The sequence below is a fragment of the Spermophilus citellus genome, assembly GCF_964194105.1.
Source record: "Spermophilus citellus genome assembly, chromosome: 3".
In the NCBI taxonomy this organism is placed as follows: domain Eukaryota; kingdom Metazoa; phylum Chordata; class Mammalia; order Rodentia; family Sciuridae; genus Spermophilus; species Spermophilus citellus.
In genome coordinates, this window is record NC_138184.1 from 167,385,118 (window position 1) to 167,404,383 (window position 19,266).

The 19,266-nt window shown below is 32.0% G+C and overlaps 1 protein-coding gene across 3 annotated transcripts in view; it reads left to right on the forward strand.

Annotated features, from left to right (window-relative positions):
• Nucleotides 1-19,266, forward strand: part of CACNA2D1 (calcium voltage-gated channel auxiliary subunit alpha2delta 1) — a 483,532-nt gene that overhangs the window by 253,542 nt on the left and 210,724 nt on the right. The window lies entirely within an intron of this gene.

A 19,266-nucleotide genomic window follows, 5' to 3' on the forward strand; every position in this document is an offset into this window, starting at 1 on the left:
TTAGATTTTAATTTGCTTCATTTTGGCTAGAAGTATTTCTCCTTCTATTCTGGCCTACTTTTAGACATGCCAGCTGGCATTTGTTTTTCCACTTTTTCTTTTCTTCTATTTCTTTCTTTTCTTTTTCTTAAATAAACTTGCTGTGTGTTCCAAGGGGTAATGGTTTAATGGTTAAAAAAGCAGAAATTCTCCTTGTGATGAGGTTTTTCTGTCATCTGTTTGCCTTCTTAACAGCCACAGGGCACAGGGCAGAAGTTTCTCTTTAATTTTCAGTTCAAAAATTTTTGTTACATATTTGAATTATTTTGAAAATGTCTTCAGTTTCTCATCACTAAAACATTCCAGACAATTGATTTTTTGAATTTAACCTCTCCCAAACCCCACTTCCTCTTTAAAATAAGATTAGAATGTGAGTGATAGTTCCATTGTGTAAAACAAAAGTGTCAAGTTTAAAGTTAAAATTGCATGTTAATAGAACACAAGGAGTTTAGGAACTAACATTTTACTTTGTGTTTTTTTCTTGTCTATCAAAGGAAAATGCACTGAGTATTTCATTCCCTTGTAATAGTTAGCTAACCTTCGATGCTTGATTTTAAAAAAATCTTTTCTGATAGTATTCATATTTTACTACCTTTTCAGTAATTTATATTTCCTAATCAATTTACTACACTGCTTGATGTTACTTGACTGCTGTCAAATTTTTTGACTCTCAGTAACTTGATCATATTTTCCATGTTGTTAGTGTCATGTAAGAACTAGCTTTTCCACTATTGTTTATCCTAGTGAGTTGACTCTCAGTAATTTGATCATATTGTTCATGTTGTTAGTGTCATGTAAGAACTAGTTTTTCCACTATTGTTTATCCTAGTGAGGACAATAAAGATCAATTTGTCACTCATATGTAAAGAACAAAAATTTGGTGTCAAAGTCAAAAAAATAAGGTCTTTGAATATTGAGGACAATTTTAGCTCATCTAATTTTAGGGTTTACATTGTAGTTGGTTACTTTGAAATATAAGAAAAAGAAACTTGAAATTGTGTTTCTCAAACAGACATAAGGAAAAATAATATATCCTAGTAAATATTCTTTTGATTAATATTAATTGATGTTATTTTTACTTCCTATTCCCAACAGAGGGGCACTGTAAAAGCATTGTGAAGTTTGATAGATGTAAAACTAGATGGATTCTGCCCAGACACATTGTAAACTCTTTAATATTGGGCTCATTAACACAAATTCATCATTTTGGCAATGACTTTTTTCTCCTTACAGAAATAGTAGTGACCATTACCTACGATGCTATCCTCAATGCATGCTACATATTACATATTTTATTGAATTCAGGCTATTGTCAATTGTAAGGCACTCTACTATTTTAGTAATTTCAAGAAAAAAGAAGACATTTTAATTACGATACACCAAAAATTTTAAGCTGTATTCTTATTTGTGAAATGCCAAAATATGAAATAAATTTACCTTGAAATTTAACCCCTGTCATATATTCTCTTAGTGCCTGTGTCAAACTAGCAGCACTGATGTGAGGTCATGCAAGATGACAAATTGTACCTACAATGACCCAAAAGCCATTAGTAAATCTTACATGGTTAAATAGAAAACAAATGGTTTACTCTAGTGTTAGATTTTCTTAAGAAATAGTGCTTGCCCTGTGGGAGAATTCTTGAACAAATTTTGTTCTTAATTTCCCTCTGGGTTACTTTACAGTTTATTTGGACCTATGAAGAAATTGATTGACATCAAAAAGGCTGTTAAAGGGGAAAAGAAGTTAGTCCATTTTAGAGCTCTGTCATTTCTTTTCCCTGCATACCTTCTTGGACAACTATGAATGTTTTTTTACAGGACACATATCTGTTATAGTTTGCACTTTGAGGATTGATGTTTTCCATTTCCTACCATGTCACCTTATATAAAGTCTCTTCAATAGCTCTAACTTTCATATAGAGTCTTAGAATATGAATAGTGACAGTTTAATTCTTGAAGAATAGAACACAAATAGGCAATTTTTAATTGCCTAATCTTAAGACACAAATATGTAACAAGTACAAAAGCCTGAAAACTTTTCCCATTTTTTTTCTTATAAAGTAGATGGTGCTGTAGTTTTTAGATGTAGCAAAGTTAAATAAATCCTTCAAGGCCAGAACACAGTCCAAATTGGTGGATGGAAATTAAAAATCATTGACATTAAATCTCTTCTTATTGTATACAAAACACCTGCAAATTGGCAGTATTTTAATCAAACATTTAAAAATGTTTAATTTGAAGTTAAATGCTACTGTCTTCTAAAAGGCCCTCCATTTAAACTTTATAATCTTTTTACCTTTTAAGGTATTTAACTATTTGCACCAGTGCAATAGTTCCTTAATGCCAGCCTTTAATAATTTAACACTAAGATGATTTAGAAGGCAGAAATAATTTCCTAAAAGATACATTAACATTTCAAAAAGGAATATAATATTCTGTTTCTTCCTTCAAGTACAAGTGAGCAAGTTTCATTAATATTACTTAGGCAAAATGTTGATTAACATTCCCTTCTGTGTAATGTAGAGAGATCTCATAAACAACAAGAACAAAAGGCAAAGCACTAATATGCTGGCAACAACATAGGCCTCATGTAATTCAGACTCTCCCTCAGCTCCATTTAATTCCCAGCTGAATATACAATCGAGGGAACAAAGGACATACACTCTAAATGGATTAAGATTTATGTGGTCATGCATTTACAAATTCAAACCAATATTTGTAAATAAGCTATGTCTACCAGCTGTCTTTCAGGTCTCCATGAAACTTATGTGTATTAAAGGTGACATTTCATGTCAATTATGATGGAAAAATTATTTTATTAAGGGCAAGTGGGCAAAAAAAAGAGCTTGGTAAATTAATTGTTCTACATGAAATCATCGCTATTATTTCTACCAAACAGATCTTTTCCAGTTGCATTTGAAATCTCATTTGATTGCATTGCAATGGTTGGTTAACAAAAGCAATTTTATTTCCAACTAAGCCTGCAATATTAATTTTACTTACACATGTATAAACATAAAAGGTGCCTAATTTGTATTTTAATAACTGGTATCTTATGTATGGCTTATTAGTGCCAGCTTGTTACTATGCAGGCGGAGTACAGACATCTTCAAATTGGGCAGTCAATAAAACCTTTGAGGAGGCTGCTCTCTTTAGCTTTGCAGAGAAACTAAATTAGAAGGTACAGATTTTTCTAAAGAAATTGAATGTTATTCAGTGTCAATCAGGCTAATTTAGTTATTCAATATAATTTTAAGTTTATAATTTAAAAAATTACTTTTCCAAATCATATTTTGAAATGTTGCTTTAAATTTGTGACATTTAGAATACTGTGTTTATATATGTAAAGTTAATAGGTACTGGAATCATGCATTTATTTCATCTATCCTTATTCATTTCATGGAGTTGCATCATTCTTGTTAATTGTAATACAAAGAATTGTGAATAGGTGCAATGTGAAAACATTTATTTTGGTTATATGTATAAAGAAAACACATTACAAGTTGATATGTACCTTGTATAAGAAAGAAATAAATTTTATGAGGAATAATTGGAATGGCATTCTATTTTAATGAATAATAAGTAAATTTGATATACCACCAAACTGATTTTATAGCTTTGTTATTCTTAGTTTCTCTGCCTGGTGGGACTACATGCATAAGTTTGCAACATTTTCCCCAAGAATAATATAATTTATTGATGCTTCTTTTAAGAATTGTGGGAGTCTAACCTCATCAAGATAGATTAAAAGGAGCCACAATACAAAATTTAATTGAAAGGAGTCAGGCTAGTTTATAGTGTCTGTATGCACACAATCAGGTTCTCATGATAAGATTATTCCAAATTAGAAAGTAACTGTGGGGTTTATTTTAGTTGTCCTGGGTGCTAACCCAGATCTTTTGCTTCTTATATGAAAAGAAGCAAAATATTTCACCATTAATTTCCTAGCTAAAGACATTTGTTTCATTCTCAATAATATGTAATATTTTCTAGTGATCTAACCTCACTTTCTATAATTTCATTGGAAGACAAAGTAAGGACAGTATTTGATAGTATAGTAGAAACTGCTTCATTAAGACAATGTGATGATATGTCCTGTGATAATGCAAATTTAGACAATAATACTGCTGTGTACATTGCTTTCTTCCCCTTTCCTCTCCATCAGGAATGAAAGGAGAAGTTACAAAGGAAGGCAGGCATTGGTGACTTAGGAAGTGAAAGGTGCAATGTTGGTTTTTATTATTCAAGATCAATCTGCTGCCTCTGTATTCTGAGATTGAGATTATGTAAATAGCCCATATTATTGAGAGTTTTCTGGAATTGATGCCAGTTTTCTAAAAATTTTAGCCATACAGAGTGCCCAGAATCTTCCTCATTGATATTTAAACTGGAGTCAATTACTGCACCAGCTGGTGCCAAATTACAGCTGTCAAAAGAGGGTTTTAAAGCTCAGATATTTCATTAACTTCTTTATAACTTGAGCTGCATTTTTATTAAAACCTTTGGATATTACTATGAGCATTAAAATGAAGGTTTACTTAATTTCTGAACCACAAAACAAGTAAAAAGAAGACTGTATAAACATTATAAATTACTGCAAATTACATATAATACATAGTCAATGAAGACTTAATTTAAGCTTCCATTTATTTCACTTCCTTGTTTAAAAGTCTTCAGTCATTTTTCCACTTAGCATATATTTAGTATATATTAGGTGCTTCATGATCTGGCCCATCCAACCTTTCTGAAATTTTCTATTGTAACATATCCCAAACAGCTAGTGCCATTATTCTGAGATTCTAAGTCCACCATAGAGCAAACTACTTTAAAATTCTCTTAAAACAATAGTCTTTTATTCACTTTCTTAATTTTTCACTATCTCTGCTTAGAATTCTTTTCTCTTTCTTGACAATTTCCTCTTGACCTTGATTGACCAGTGTTGCATAGGCTGTTATATGTGCTCCACTAATACTCATACATCTTTTAGTACATATTTTTTTAATCCATATTTTTTTACCACTAAAACGTAAATATCTGGAGGATAAGAAATGTGACTTATGCATTACCAAGAAGATGATTGACAGGTTCAATTCATGACAGGTAATAGCCTGTATATAATTTTTAATTTAAAAATAATTATTTATATTGGGACATCTGTTTTTACTTGTAAACATTACTATCAAAATTAGTGAAAAAAATCTGTTCATTTTTGGGTCTGAATATATTTGTCCACAGCCATGGCATCATTATAGAGAGAATTGGGTTTAGAATTATGCAAATACACTCACATTTGGGATCTGCCAACAACTTTCTATGCAGTTTTGGCAAAATTATAGTGCCATGGTTTGGATATGAGGTGTTCCCCAGTAGCTCATATGTGAGGTAATGCAAGAAGGTTCAGAGGAGAAATGATTGGGTTGAAAGAATCTTAACCCAATCATGATTAACTGAGTGGTAACTGAAATGGTAGGGTGTGGCTGAGAGAGAGTTTCACTTTCTCTGCTCACTGATCTTCATGATTTGTGCTGAAGAGCTTCTGAAAAGGATCTGATGATGTTAAAAGTAGAAACTGCAACCAGAAATAATTAAAAAAGAATATGTCAGAGCAGATAGAATGATAGACCTGAGCTGTCTATGGTTTAAACTTAGATATTTTAAAAAAAGATTACCTAAAGGATATTCAAATAGCAGTCTTTATTTATAATTTTTTTAAAATATACAACTTGACTTTATTAGTGGACATGATCCATTTGAGAAAATGCTATAGAAATGTAAGGGACTAACCAACTTGCCCCAGCATGCAAGATGGCTCACTTTAAAGCCCATCCTTTTATTCATAGACCCCTGTCACTTTGCAACATTCCAAGTGAACCTAATTGAGGAGTTTATGCTGTACCTCTTCCAATAATTTCTTTCACTTCCTCACCAGTGTAAAACCTGACTCCAGTATCTTCTACCATTAAACAAACAAACATACAAAAGCCTATTGCCCCTTTTAGCTTTGCAACTTTGCTTGTCTTAAATTGCAAAACTCACAGAGGTGAGTTCATTCATCTTCACTTTCACCCACTGGTTGGCCCATTCTGATGAAGCCTCAAAATTGCATCTGGATAAAACTCTTCTTTGTTGTTCACCTAAAACCTAATGAGTATTATTTTGTTGCTCTTCATACTTGCGATTTCTGTTTCACTTTCATGCACAACTTATTAATTTACCTTCATCAAACATTCTTTTAGCTTTCAGGAAACTCAGTTTTCCCTATATTCTCACTATCAAATTCTTTCTCACTCTCCTTTTCACTCCTCTTCTATACAGTATCTGCAGTATCATCTAAATGTAGGGCAAGTCCTTCACCTTGTCATCCTAAATGCCCATGCGTTCTATCAGGATCCCTTGCCTGTCATTAACTTTTAATACATTTCCCCCAGAACCTCTTTTCTGACCTCTAAACTCATCATAAAATCCTCATTTGGGATGTGTTGACCCCATACTGAGAGGAAAGGAGCATGCTTATCTCTGAAGAATCAAGGACACAGAAGAATTGGAACAAAGAAGCCTTGGTATGGTTCTTCCAGTTTATTAGCAATAGATCACAATTGATTATCCAAGCATTCTTTTCCACAGTCATCCATTTTCCTCTCAAACCTAGCGTAAAACACACACTGTTTTCCTATTTCTCTGGGTTCTCATTTCCTTATAAAGGCTTCCATGTCACCTAAACCTAACATTCAATCTGTATGCTTTTCTTTTGTTAAACTTTTCTTTTCTTTTCCATTAGGGACTTCAGCCCCTATTTAAATTTATCCTAAAATAGAAAGGAAAGATAATTTTCTTACAATTGGAGGCCCATGATATATATATATATATATATATATATATATATATATGTGACAGTGTATGTGTGTGCACACACATATAGGAAAATAAGATTTTAGTCCATCAATTAAATAGAAAATAACACTTTTTAAAATTTAATGATAGTATAAAAATATCTTTATATATTCTTTTGACACAAACATTTTCATCTAACTAGGATGAAGAAATTTAAAATTTGAAACCAAGAAGTCAGCCAAATATCAAATCAAAGTAGCATAAGTAATACAAACCTGAATTTAAAAAGCAATGTAATGCTTTTCTATAAAAGGTCGTGCAACAATAAAATCTAGGCAACACAAGTAACAACTAGTTTTTTTTTTTTTAAAGAGCAAAATGTTACTTTTAGCCAAAATTAACAGTATTAAATGAAGTTTTACATGAGCACAGTTTTGAAATGTTGCAAAATATCTCCTTCCACTTTATCAGAAGACATTTTGGTCCAAAAAACAGATAACCAGGATAGCTTATGATTTCTGAATGCTAAGGAAAATTAATAATCACAGAATTTTAGTAGTGTGGTATGTCATGAATTTATTATATTGATTACTACATCCTGAAAATTATGAAACTGCTACATTTCAAAAACTTATTTATTTTTATTCCAATGTTTCTGCCTATGAGGATAGTTCTCCTGTGGATTTTCAGCCTGGAGGCTCTGCTTTTCCCAATGTCCCTACAAGGTTCCTAGTAAGTAGGTCCTGTGAGGATAGAGTGAAGACATTGTGAATCCCTTTATTGCAAGCCAGTGTAAGGGAAGGGAATGTGGCCTGTCTTGTATCCTGAGATTGAATAAAACCTGACTACACAAACTGGACCGTCTATTATGAAAATAAAAATGATGAATCAAAATGAAATTCTAAATCTTAGAAATAAAAGACTGAGCCAGGCATGACAGTGTATGCCTGTATAATCGCAGCTACTGAGGAGCCTGGGGCAAGAGGATTGCAAGTTAGACACCAGCCTGAAACCAAGTGTCAAAATAAAGAAAGCTTAAAAGGTCTGGGGATATAATTCAGATGTAGAGTGCTTTCTGTGTAAAAATAAAATTTAAACAAATATAACCTAAAAGTGAACATTATAATAAGCAATTGAGAGCTAAAAAAAACATCAATTTGGGATTAGATTATACCAGAAACAATAATAATCAGATTTGTGTAATCATTTTAATTTTTTCTGTTTCTCTTTTGTCATGTTGTTTTCCATAAGACACAAAAATCAGATTCATAGGGATATATAATTTATAATAATATATTATGAACTTTATTTCATTGTTAATTTTATTTTTCTATAATTTGTAATTTAATTGGATTTTATTAAATGTTTTGAGCCAAAAGAGTAGAATACTTTAATCATCGTGTTCTTGTATGATTGAGAATATAGGATGTTTCATTTTGAACTTGAAGGAAATCTTGGCTAAGCATGAATTTTGTTTGTTTTCCTTAAAATTTTGGGACATTGCTTCACTGTATTCTGTCATTGTTATTTGATATAGAAAGTTGGTCATTGGTCTGTTTCAGCCCATGCATCTTAAGTGTACTTAATTATTTGCACTGGTTTCCTAATAATACTTCTTCATTCCCGAGTTTGAGCTAAGGACAATACATATTTTTATTCATTGTTTGAAATCTTTATATTGGCTTTTACTTATTTCAAATACTTTTTCTGTATATTTTTGAATTTTTCTTCATACTGTCTTCTTCAGAAGCATTACTTACTGTTGATTGAAGCACTTTCTCCATTGTACTTTACCAATATCTTATCTTACCTATTACAATCTTTGTGGCATCTGTTTTCTTCTACATTTCATTTCCTGTGATTTTTTTCTATTCTGTCTTTAATGATGCTCTTTTAATGTACATTCTTGCTTTTTTGTTTTCACGTGGCTTTCTTCTCCAGATAAGATTGTTTATATCTGTCTTTTTTTTTCTGTCCTGTCAACTTATTTGCCAACTTATAATGCTTTATAGCCTCATTTTTTAAAAAAATTCCTTTATCTTTTACTTTTTTTTCCTGGTTATTTCCATTCCCATTTGAAATAATAGGTCTGTTATTTTTTCTGATTTTGGTAAAAATCATGGGCTTTAATTCTTCATTTTATTATTTTATTTTTGGATTTCTCATCTTTCTTGGTTTCTTTTTTTGAAAAAAAAAAAAAAAAAAAGGCTGTGCCTGGTATTTTAGTCAGCATTTTGCCACCAGGGTCAAAAGGCTTGACAAGAACTATTTTATAAGCGGGAAAGTTTATTTGAAGCTCATGGTTTCAGAAGTCTCAGTCCATAGGAAACTGACTCTATTGCTCTGGGCCCCAGATGAGACAGAACATCATAGTGAAAGTGTAGCAAGGAAAACAATTCAGGACCTGACAATCAAGAAGCAGAGAGAAATTATGCTTGGTTCACCAAAGATAAAATATATATCCCAAAGCCATGTGCCTAAATGACCCACCTCCTCAAGCCACACCCTACTTACCAACAGTTGCTACCCAATTAATTCCTGTTAGGGGATTAATGCACTGATTGGGTTGAAATTTTCATAACCCAATCATTTCACCTCTAAACTTTCCTACATTATCTCACACATGAACTTTTGGAGGACATCTCACATCTAAACCATAATCTTCTGCCCCTGACCCCTAAAAGCTCATGTCCATCTTAAAATGGAAAATACAGTTAGTTCATGTCCCATTATTTCGACAGTTCTAAGATTACTCAAAAGTTCAAGTCCAAGGGCTTCTCTAAGACTCAAGGCAAACTCTCAGCTTGAACCCCTATTAAAATCAAAATCAAGTTACAAATAGCCAATATATAAAAGCATGAAGTAAACATTACAATTGCTAAAGGAAGAAATTAGGGGCATTAAAGGAAGGGATGGGACCAAAGCAGAACTGAATTCCAGCTTAACAAATAAGTCCTATAGCTCCATGTGCAATGTCTCAGGCACTTGGCATCATGATGTTCTGTCCAAAGGACTTGGGGTAGCTGTGATCCTATTGTGTGGCTGGTTACAATCTACATGGCTTCTCTCTTGGCTTCTTTCTCTCTAATTCCTATAGCTTTCCTCAGCAGATGCCCCACGTTTCTGGCATTTCTTAATCTTGGAGGTCTCCACTACTTCTCTGGCCCACTTCTCACATATTCATGCACTACCCTTTCAGGGGCTGCCTGCAGAAATTCTGATTCTGCTGCACTTTTCTGGTTTACCAGGCCTTCTTTGAAATCTCAGTGGAATCCTCCATGGCCCCCTAACTCCAGCATCCTGCCATTGTGCAGCCTAGGTCTGTCAATATCTTAAGCAGTAACTAAGCCTGCATCATGTCAGCCTAGGTCTGTCAATATCTTAAGTAGTAACTAAGCCTGCAAGGAGAACACCTACAGCAGCTTCTGCATGCCTGGGTGGCTGAAAGTGGTGAAACAAATTCCTAGCTCCCCACCTCCTGGGAGTGATATTGGTCTTAATAGCACTGTTGTTTGAATCTAAATAGAAATTATGCATGTATGCTTTCACACAGGTCTTTGAATAGAATCAAATTTAAATGAGGAAACTAGGAATAGCACCACCTTATTTAAAAGCTGATAATATTCTGAATTTGACTAAACAAATATAACTTGAATTGTATGGAATTTAGTTTTTATTTGAATTTTTATTTTATTTTTTAATCTAGACTTATGTTGCCACCACTTATTTTGTGGTAGGATCTGCAATGAATATAGAGACCTGCCCTCATCAAATGCCTTTCACACATAAACAGTCCATACATGTCATTGAGATCAATTATGCTTACAAAAGTGCTGCTTCCCTCTTGAAACATACTTTTAAAAATTTCCAAAATAAATACAAGGAAAATGCTAAGTAATAACGAGAGCAGCAGAAAATCAGAATGTCCATTTTGTTACATTGTATTATTACTCTGTGGAAATATATAGATTAATAGATAATCAGCAGAGTTATTTTAAGCTCTTGAAATATCCTTAAAACATTTCAGCAATCTTAGCGTTTGTATAAATGTTGGATTTTCATTAGTTTAAAATTCACAATTGGTAAAATCACATAGATTTAAATTTCTACACTATCACTTGAAAAAGCTGAGGTATTTATGTTCTGAAGATTTTGATGTTGAAATAAAGAGCATTAGTTACTCTCTGGAGAAAATGGATTATAGAGTCTAAGTTGTAATAAATCAAAAATATATGTTTGGTTCAGCTGCTAAATTCTTTTTTCTTTTTATAATCCTTGTGCTGAGTGAAAATGACAAAATCGTATATTCAAGATGACATAAGCCTATTTCTTTGGCTAGAAGGGAAATGGAATGACAGAGAATATCAGTGTTTCTTTTCTTTTAATATCAGAAAATCCTGAGGCTTCCCAGAGTTTCTCTATTTCAGTTTACCCTTAAACTCTGATTCATAGTCATTTTAATAATATTCTAGATTTTAATTCAGGAAATTTCTTTTGGTTCATAGAGATTTCTTTATTTGGGGTAGCCAGGGGGCAATGGTGGAAGAAATATGTAATTTTACCTCACATATGAGTAAAAATCACATTTTCTGCCATTTTCCTCATACTGTTTATTTTCTTGCATAAGAGAATGTTTAGAAGTTTACAGAGAAAGATTCTCTGGCATGGACACTTTGTATGTTCAACTTGCCAGTGTTTCTTTTCTCAATACTCTCAAAATGTCAAGGATATTTCATTGATGATTGTAAATAATATTGAGCCATGCTATGTGACTCAGATAAAACAGCTAAGACAGGAAAGCCAAGGTCTAGCTACAAAAGCATTGTTTGGCCATATTGAGAGCTTTTTGAATTTAGAATTGAGAAGAGTAATTATTCTATAATTCATAGCTGCACTTTAGCTTGCCAGAGTCTTATCATCCAATATCTTGAAAGTTCTTCAGGAGATGTAAAATTCAAGGCTACTGTTGAGCAAATTAAATTCATCAAAATATTTTTATTTCAAAGACATCAAACATCTATTGTTTGGTGGGAAGTCTACTTAATTATGTTAATGCTACACAATTGGTAAGTTGAAAATAAAATTTAAGCACCTTTTACCACAGATTACAACGCATTTATAATTAGAGACCTTTGATAAAAATTCCAATCACATTTAACTCATTCAAAGATAGAAATCAACTCATCTTTCCATTTCAATCTCTCTCCTCATCTTACTTCAAAAATACAAAAAAAATTGTGCAATTGATAAGCTGCATACAATTATTATTGTAATTGTATTGTTATTGCTTTCATTATGCATATGAATCTCTTCATTATGCATATAAGAGTAAAAAGTAAAAAACAATGTTTTTACTATTATACTAAAATCTTGAGAGAGAGAGAGAGAGAGAGAGAGAGAGAGAGAGAGAGAGAGAGAGATGCTGTTAATCCAAATGGAAAAGGAATGTAATTTCTTTTCTCTATACAGAGTAAGAAGTGATCACAGAAAATTTGAGAACTTAGTTCCAAGTTGTTTCAGGATTGATTTCCACCTTCTTCCTTGGAAACCTGATCCATAGTGGTCCTTTAACTTTAGCTGCTTTCTGGCTCCCCTGGGGCTTTATTTGTGAAGAGCAGTTTGGTTACAAAGGCCTTCCTGCTGGGATAAGCAATACCAAAAATAAATAGAAACTTTAAGAGTAAACAGAGTCAACCAAACAAGTAATTAAATAAGTAGATATTGTGGGTACTGACAGTAACTAAATTTAAAAGCAAGGTTTTCTGAATTAAAAGGAAAGTAAGGAAAATTAAGTGGACCACATTAGCTACCAACATATTTTATTTAGAAGTATTTTTTAAAGCACTGGGGACCTATATGCAGCAGTATGTGCTTACCTAGCATGTGCAAGGCCCAGGATTCAATTCAATCCCTGGTACTGGGGTAAAGTGTATATCAATATATCTATATCAATATATGTGTATCTATGTGTCATATATATATGTACTACATAATTATATTTCAGGATATAATATACGTTTTAGATTTTATGTATTAGCATTTTAGTGATACGAAACTGATTTGTAGTTTTAAAAACAGTTAAAAATTTCTTTGTTTTTCTTTTTTTTTGGTAAATTGAGTGTTATAAGAGCTAGATGAGGGTGTAAGTAATGATGTTAACATGTGATTGTTGATTGTTTCTAGGTGACTATACTCTGCTGCATGCATTTCTCTCTACATGTGGGCTCTTGCTGAGTTTTGTCACTGTGCTTCTCAGCTTTCAGCTGTTTGTTTGGGCTGCTGTCTAGGGAAGCATCCAGTAACAATGACAGTAATTCCTCACAGCCTTTCTTCTTGCTGATGAAATCCTGTTCTCTCTTTTTACTCTTTAATTATCTATTTATTTTTTTCTCCTTCATGTCCTGGCATTAGAGTTCACAATAATTGGTCAGGGAGACTTGAAGCATGTAGACACTTTGGAATAAATTCTATTTTGATGAACTATTTTCTTTGGCTAATGGCAAAAAATAAAACAAACAGACAAACAAAACCAAAACCACCTGGGAAGCTTATCAGGAGAGAACATTTTTAGACAGAAAAATTAAAAACTTAGTACCCCCATACTAAGGACTCTCATTTAATATGGTAGTATTCCCTTAGTAAATGAAAAAGGAAGTTAATTTGCTCTACAGGAAGTCATGTGAACCTGGATGTTAAATAGACAATGTTCTATTTTTATTTTTGGTGCTTACTAAAAAAATGGAACATGTTTCCTCCTCTATAAATTATAAGACTGTACATATTCATAATATTTGTATTTCAGGAGATGGTATAGATTTTCATTTTAAATAATCAATAAATGTACACCACACTGTTTTCATTGTTTTTTATACCTGTGTTTACTACATGACTAAATGCTAACTGCCATTCATTGTTTGAATCACATTTTATACCTTTTTAGGTTTGGCACAACTCTTTTCAGCATTTATGTGAGCATGTGTATTTTTCTTTTTGTACATAGTTTATTATTTCCACTACTTTAAAGGAAAATGTCTGCTGTTTTTTTCAGGTTCTCTATTGTTTTTACATGTAGAAAAAAACATTAATTCAAACATTTCACTTACAGTTTTGTGCTTACAAATACTTAAAATATTAATAAAAGGCAACATTAGATTTTGTCCAATGCCTTATATACAAATGTATAATACTTGTTATGAATATTTTCTCATGTGAATGTAGGTCTGTAGAGACAAGCAGAGTATTTGAAGAATTTTTGGTGTTTGCCGAGAAAACCCCTTTGACTCTATGCCCATTATTTTTCACTGTTCTGCAGGCTTTGATTACATGAAGAAGCTTATTGCTCAAGGCAAAATCTCACTTATCCTTTTCATTAGAGAAGGACAATGATGCTAGTGATCATCATTTCCTTTTTTCCCAGTCTGTCAAGACGCTTAAGGCTAAATTTAATGCTTAATTACAGGATTATAGGCTCTGTAACAGCTATCTTTTCCCTCCTTCTAAGAGATTCATTTTAATTATTATTGCTGAAATATTTATTTTAACTGTTCAGTTCAATAGATGTTTTTTTGTCATTTGCTCGAAGAGTAGAACCATGTGTCTTAGATCAGTGATGTTTCCTGAGCCTTGGTAGATAGAGAGAATAATTTAGAAAAATCTCTATTAGAGCTTTGGAATACAACTGTATTGATAACCCTACAAATAGTCTAGTTATAAGTTGATGACTGGTCAGTTAAATATAAAGGAGTGGTCATACAAACATCAATGAAAGTTACAGGTAAAAGCTAAGCTTTAAGGCATTGGAGTTTTAAAATACGATATGTTGTCCAAAATAAAATTACATTATACATATGAATATCATGTAGTCTATTATACCCTTTGACCTAATTTTCAGTTTTAAATACCATTCTAGATCCAAAAATCATTTCAATGAAGATTGAACAAAAAATGGTACAGCAAACAGCTTTCAGTCGTACAATTGAACAATTTTTTTCTACTTACAGAGATTTGAATTTGAATGTATAAACTAAGCAACCAGCTTATTGGAGATAAAAATCTAAAAAAAAATACATATTTATGTTGTGAATCCTATATAATGCATCACATAGCTCTTTCAGGATAGCTTTGTTTCATTTATAAATGGCTGGTTTGCTGTTAGCTTATAAATTGTAAGTGCTCAGAATTTTTTCTTGGATATTTCTAAATTCTTTCATGACTCCCCAAGGAATATAGTCTTCTAGTCATCTCAGCAATAACAATGAAAAAATAAAAGATTAAAAACTTCAAAAAGGAAGAAGATTAACTAAGAGTCACTTTAGACAGATTATAGGATCTACCAAAAGCTTAACTTTTCATGTACCTTTGATATCAGGAATGGCCTCTGCATGGCAAAGTCATGTATTTGACCTAGTGTGTGAGTTTAGAAGGATCACACAATTTATAGTTGGAACATATCATGCAACTGCCTGGCTGGCCAGGCTGTGGAAATTGGCCAAGGTAATCAGTGGTGCTACAGAGGTTACAGCCTCTTCTGAGTTTTCTCAAATCATCAAAAACTGGTAAGCTGCTACTAAGTTATCAGTGCAACCATTTCAATATTGCTTTAGTGTATTTCAAAGTGAGAATTAAATGAACAAAGCTCTATAATTACTTTCTATATATAAACTGAAAGTATTATTGAAAATACAATATATTTTATTAACAATTTAAAAAAAATTCACAAAATATGCACACAGGCACTCGCGTGCACACACACACACACACAGACTTGTCTCAGTAAGTATTCTAAAGGCTGGAAAAGTATTTGTAATTGTGATGTTACTCCTTTTCACTGTATTGTTTCAGATTTAATTGTAAAGCTAGTGGTCAGTAATAAAGCATCCTTCTTTCCCTTAAAAATTCCTGAAATAGCATTAATTTTTTAAAAATTTCAGAAATAACTATATATGCATATATGACACAATAGTATAAATTAAGATTGCCAGATTTAGTACCTAAAATATCTGATGCCCTAGTAACATTCGAATTTCTGATAAACAAGTATATTGTTTGTATAAGTTTAGAATATACTTTTAGTAAACAAAATTTTTATTATTTTTATTATTAGAAATTCAGATTTAATTTTCTGTGTTCAGAGTATCCTGTGTTTTATCTGTCAAATCTATGGTATAAATAATATCATTTTCTAAATATTATATTGTTTCATAATGTTGAATGATTGCTAAGTTTTCTTAAACCACAAAATAACTATATAAGTATCTCATGTGTTAATCAGGTAGATTTAGTCATTCCACTATATGTGTATATGTGTGTGTGTGTACATGAGTATGTACACATCTATATAAATATTTCAAAATATCATGTGGTAAATACACACAAATTTATCAGACAACAAAAACAATAATAATTTAAAACTAAAGATATTTTCTCATTTTTTTTAAAAAAGAACCTGCTGTGTGAATGGTGCCACATGCCTGAGTGACTCAAGAGGCTGAGGCAAGTGGATTGCAAGTTCAAAGCCAGCCTCAGCAACTTAGTGATACTCTGTCCCCACCAAAAGAAAAAAAAAAAAGAAAAACAACAAGACTGGGATGTGCCTCAGTGGTTAAGCACTCATGGGTTCAATCCCCAGGACCAAAAATGAAAAAAAAATAAATAAAAAATAGCCTAAGATCTGCTTTCTCTAAAGCAACCACTAAGCAATATTGGGCCAATTACCTAAACTGGTTTTAGTATTATTTACTTGATGGTGAAAGGAAATATTAATATCCATCAGATTTGATTAATATTTTTTGTTTATCTTATATTATTGTGTCACTACTTTGATGATATATAGTTTGATGCATTTAGGTTTAGAATGTAAAATTTTGATGATAATTTCATTTGATCTGCTGTCAACTCATTTATTCCCCTATGGTGTTTCTAGATCTGTTATTTTTTTTTTATTAAATAAAAAAATCCACATGAGTAATCAATATATAAAGTATACTGGAATAAAAACTTCAGTCTTCCAATTTTGTAGAAAGGAAATAAGTTCTGGTGTCTGTGAAGGTTAATTAGGTGCTAATACATTCTCTTCATTCTTCTCACCTGGATATTGCCTTTGAAATTGCTTGATTCTTTAAATGTAAAATGTTTTCCAGACAGGGTTTCTTATGTGCTAGGAAAGAAGTCAACATGATCAAAAGATGACTATGTTGATGGTGTTCCTTTGTTCCACAGCACATCTGCAATCAGAGTTTAAAAAGTAGACAACTCTGTAATTGGCTCCATGTCTCTGCAATATTTTTGTTCTCTCCAGAAGTGATATCAGCTTCTTAATATTAAAATAATTTAGGTAAACCCTTTGGCTAATTCCTAAAACAAAACAAAACAAAACAAAACACACTGGATGTCTTATTTATACTGTTCTTATGCTTAGCTTAATTAAATCATTTTTTAGCATTTAGAAATTTTTACGTGATGTTTCAACCTTCTTTTATTCTATTTGTAACTGTATTAGACAAATGTATTACACATATTTAAATAAGGGCCTTGATTATGATTATATGAAAGTCTTAAAATTGAATTCTAGATAACATTATTTAGACATACACATCTCCTTAAAATCTGAAAAATTCTTTCCGATAAATTTTAAGGTTAAGTTATCATTGCAACTGTTTGAAGTTCAAGTTCTTTGCCCAATTGATAATGAGAGGACAAAACAATTTTGGCTGGGTTAATCCCTTTACTGACACAGGCCAAGAATTGGACCTAGGAGTGAAATGTGAACCTTTTTACTTGACAATTATTCATAATTGTATTACATCATTCTGTCAGTCTTGGGGGCAATTTGTCTATGATGTATGGATAACATAAAGATTTTTATTTAATACTCTAATGCAAAAGCATTACATTTTCTTAAAAAATGCCATATAAAATTAGAATAACTAATTTATTAAAATCTGCCTGAGAAATAAGCATGGTCCACAGAATTTTTTTTTCTTTTAGTTTGGACAGCAGATGAAATTAAGTATACAATGTAACCAGCACTGTGAGGAGTTCTTAGGATTTGTTGAGAATCTTAGATTCTTGCTTTCAGAAATTAACATTTTAACAATCATGCATGTTTTAATTAGGGACAAGTTATATCTGAATCAGTGAACAGTTTGAATTTAAAACATTCTTTGAAATGTAACTTAATTAGATACAGTTACTAAAACTAGGCTAATGAAATAGAGGGATTTTTACTTGTTTCCAAAGCAACTATGTATTATTCAAATAGAATGGAGTGCCTCTAAAAAAAAGTCCTTTTATTTCTTCTGCAGTAGCATTCCTTTCTTTACAATTTTAGCAATTATTTTTGCAGAGAAGTAGAACAAATACACTAACCTTGATTTTTTTTTTAAAAACCTGATTTCTATTTTACATATATAATGACTGTTATTTCATTATGTTAGTAAAAGATAGCAGTGGTTGATCTTCTATCATTAATATATGCCATATGGAGAGATTGCCAGATTGTGTATGGTAGGTACAAAGAGGTTGAGAATGTTATCTTAAACAGGTATCCCTCAGAAACACAGTTATAATTTTCAAGGATAAATTAATATCCTTTGAATTGACCTTTTAAGATCAAAAGAAAAACAATGATTGCAGTTGTACATGCTTCTATAGAAGATGTCAGAGATTTCAAATAAAAAGGAAAAACTTTGCTTTTGTTTCTCAAAACAGAATGACATCTCTGCATTCTGTTGAATATGCACACACAAAAAAGAAGCATACTAATCAAAGGCTCACAGAAAACAATAGATAGATCTAGATACTAAGACTGCTTCTGTGATCTAAACAAAACAATCACTCAGTGGAAACATCACAACATACAAATGGAAGTATTCTAGAGACCATGTTTATCAACCAACTCATCATTTTACAGAGGAGGAACCCAAAGCCTGGATGAAGTTATTCATCCAGCTGGTCAGTGCTGAAAATCATTTAGTTGACTTAATCATGTGCTCAGTAACTATTTTAAAGCATTTACTATATGCCTACGGTAGATGCTCTTAGTTCCCTGCCTGCATCTCAGTGCCCAGGAACCTGCATGCATGTTCTATTCTACTCCTATACATTCTCCAGCGTCTTTCTGCAAATCTTGGCCTTTGAAGGATTTCTTCACAGCCTTGATTGTGCAGGAGTGAATGCTCCCAACCAATGGTGTGAGTGGATACTAGAGCAGACTTCTTACTCTTTGGATGGAAGAGTTTTGTATGATGCTCTAAATAGTATCACAAAGGCTCCAGGTTTTCTTTTCTTTTCTTTTTTTTTTAACACACCATGATTTTCATTTCTTTGCTTTTTGTCTTGCTTTTCTACTATCCTATTAGTGTTCCCTGGGGTTGCTTCACAAGTTCCTTGTGCTCA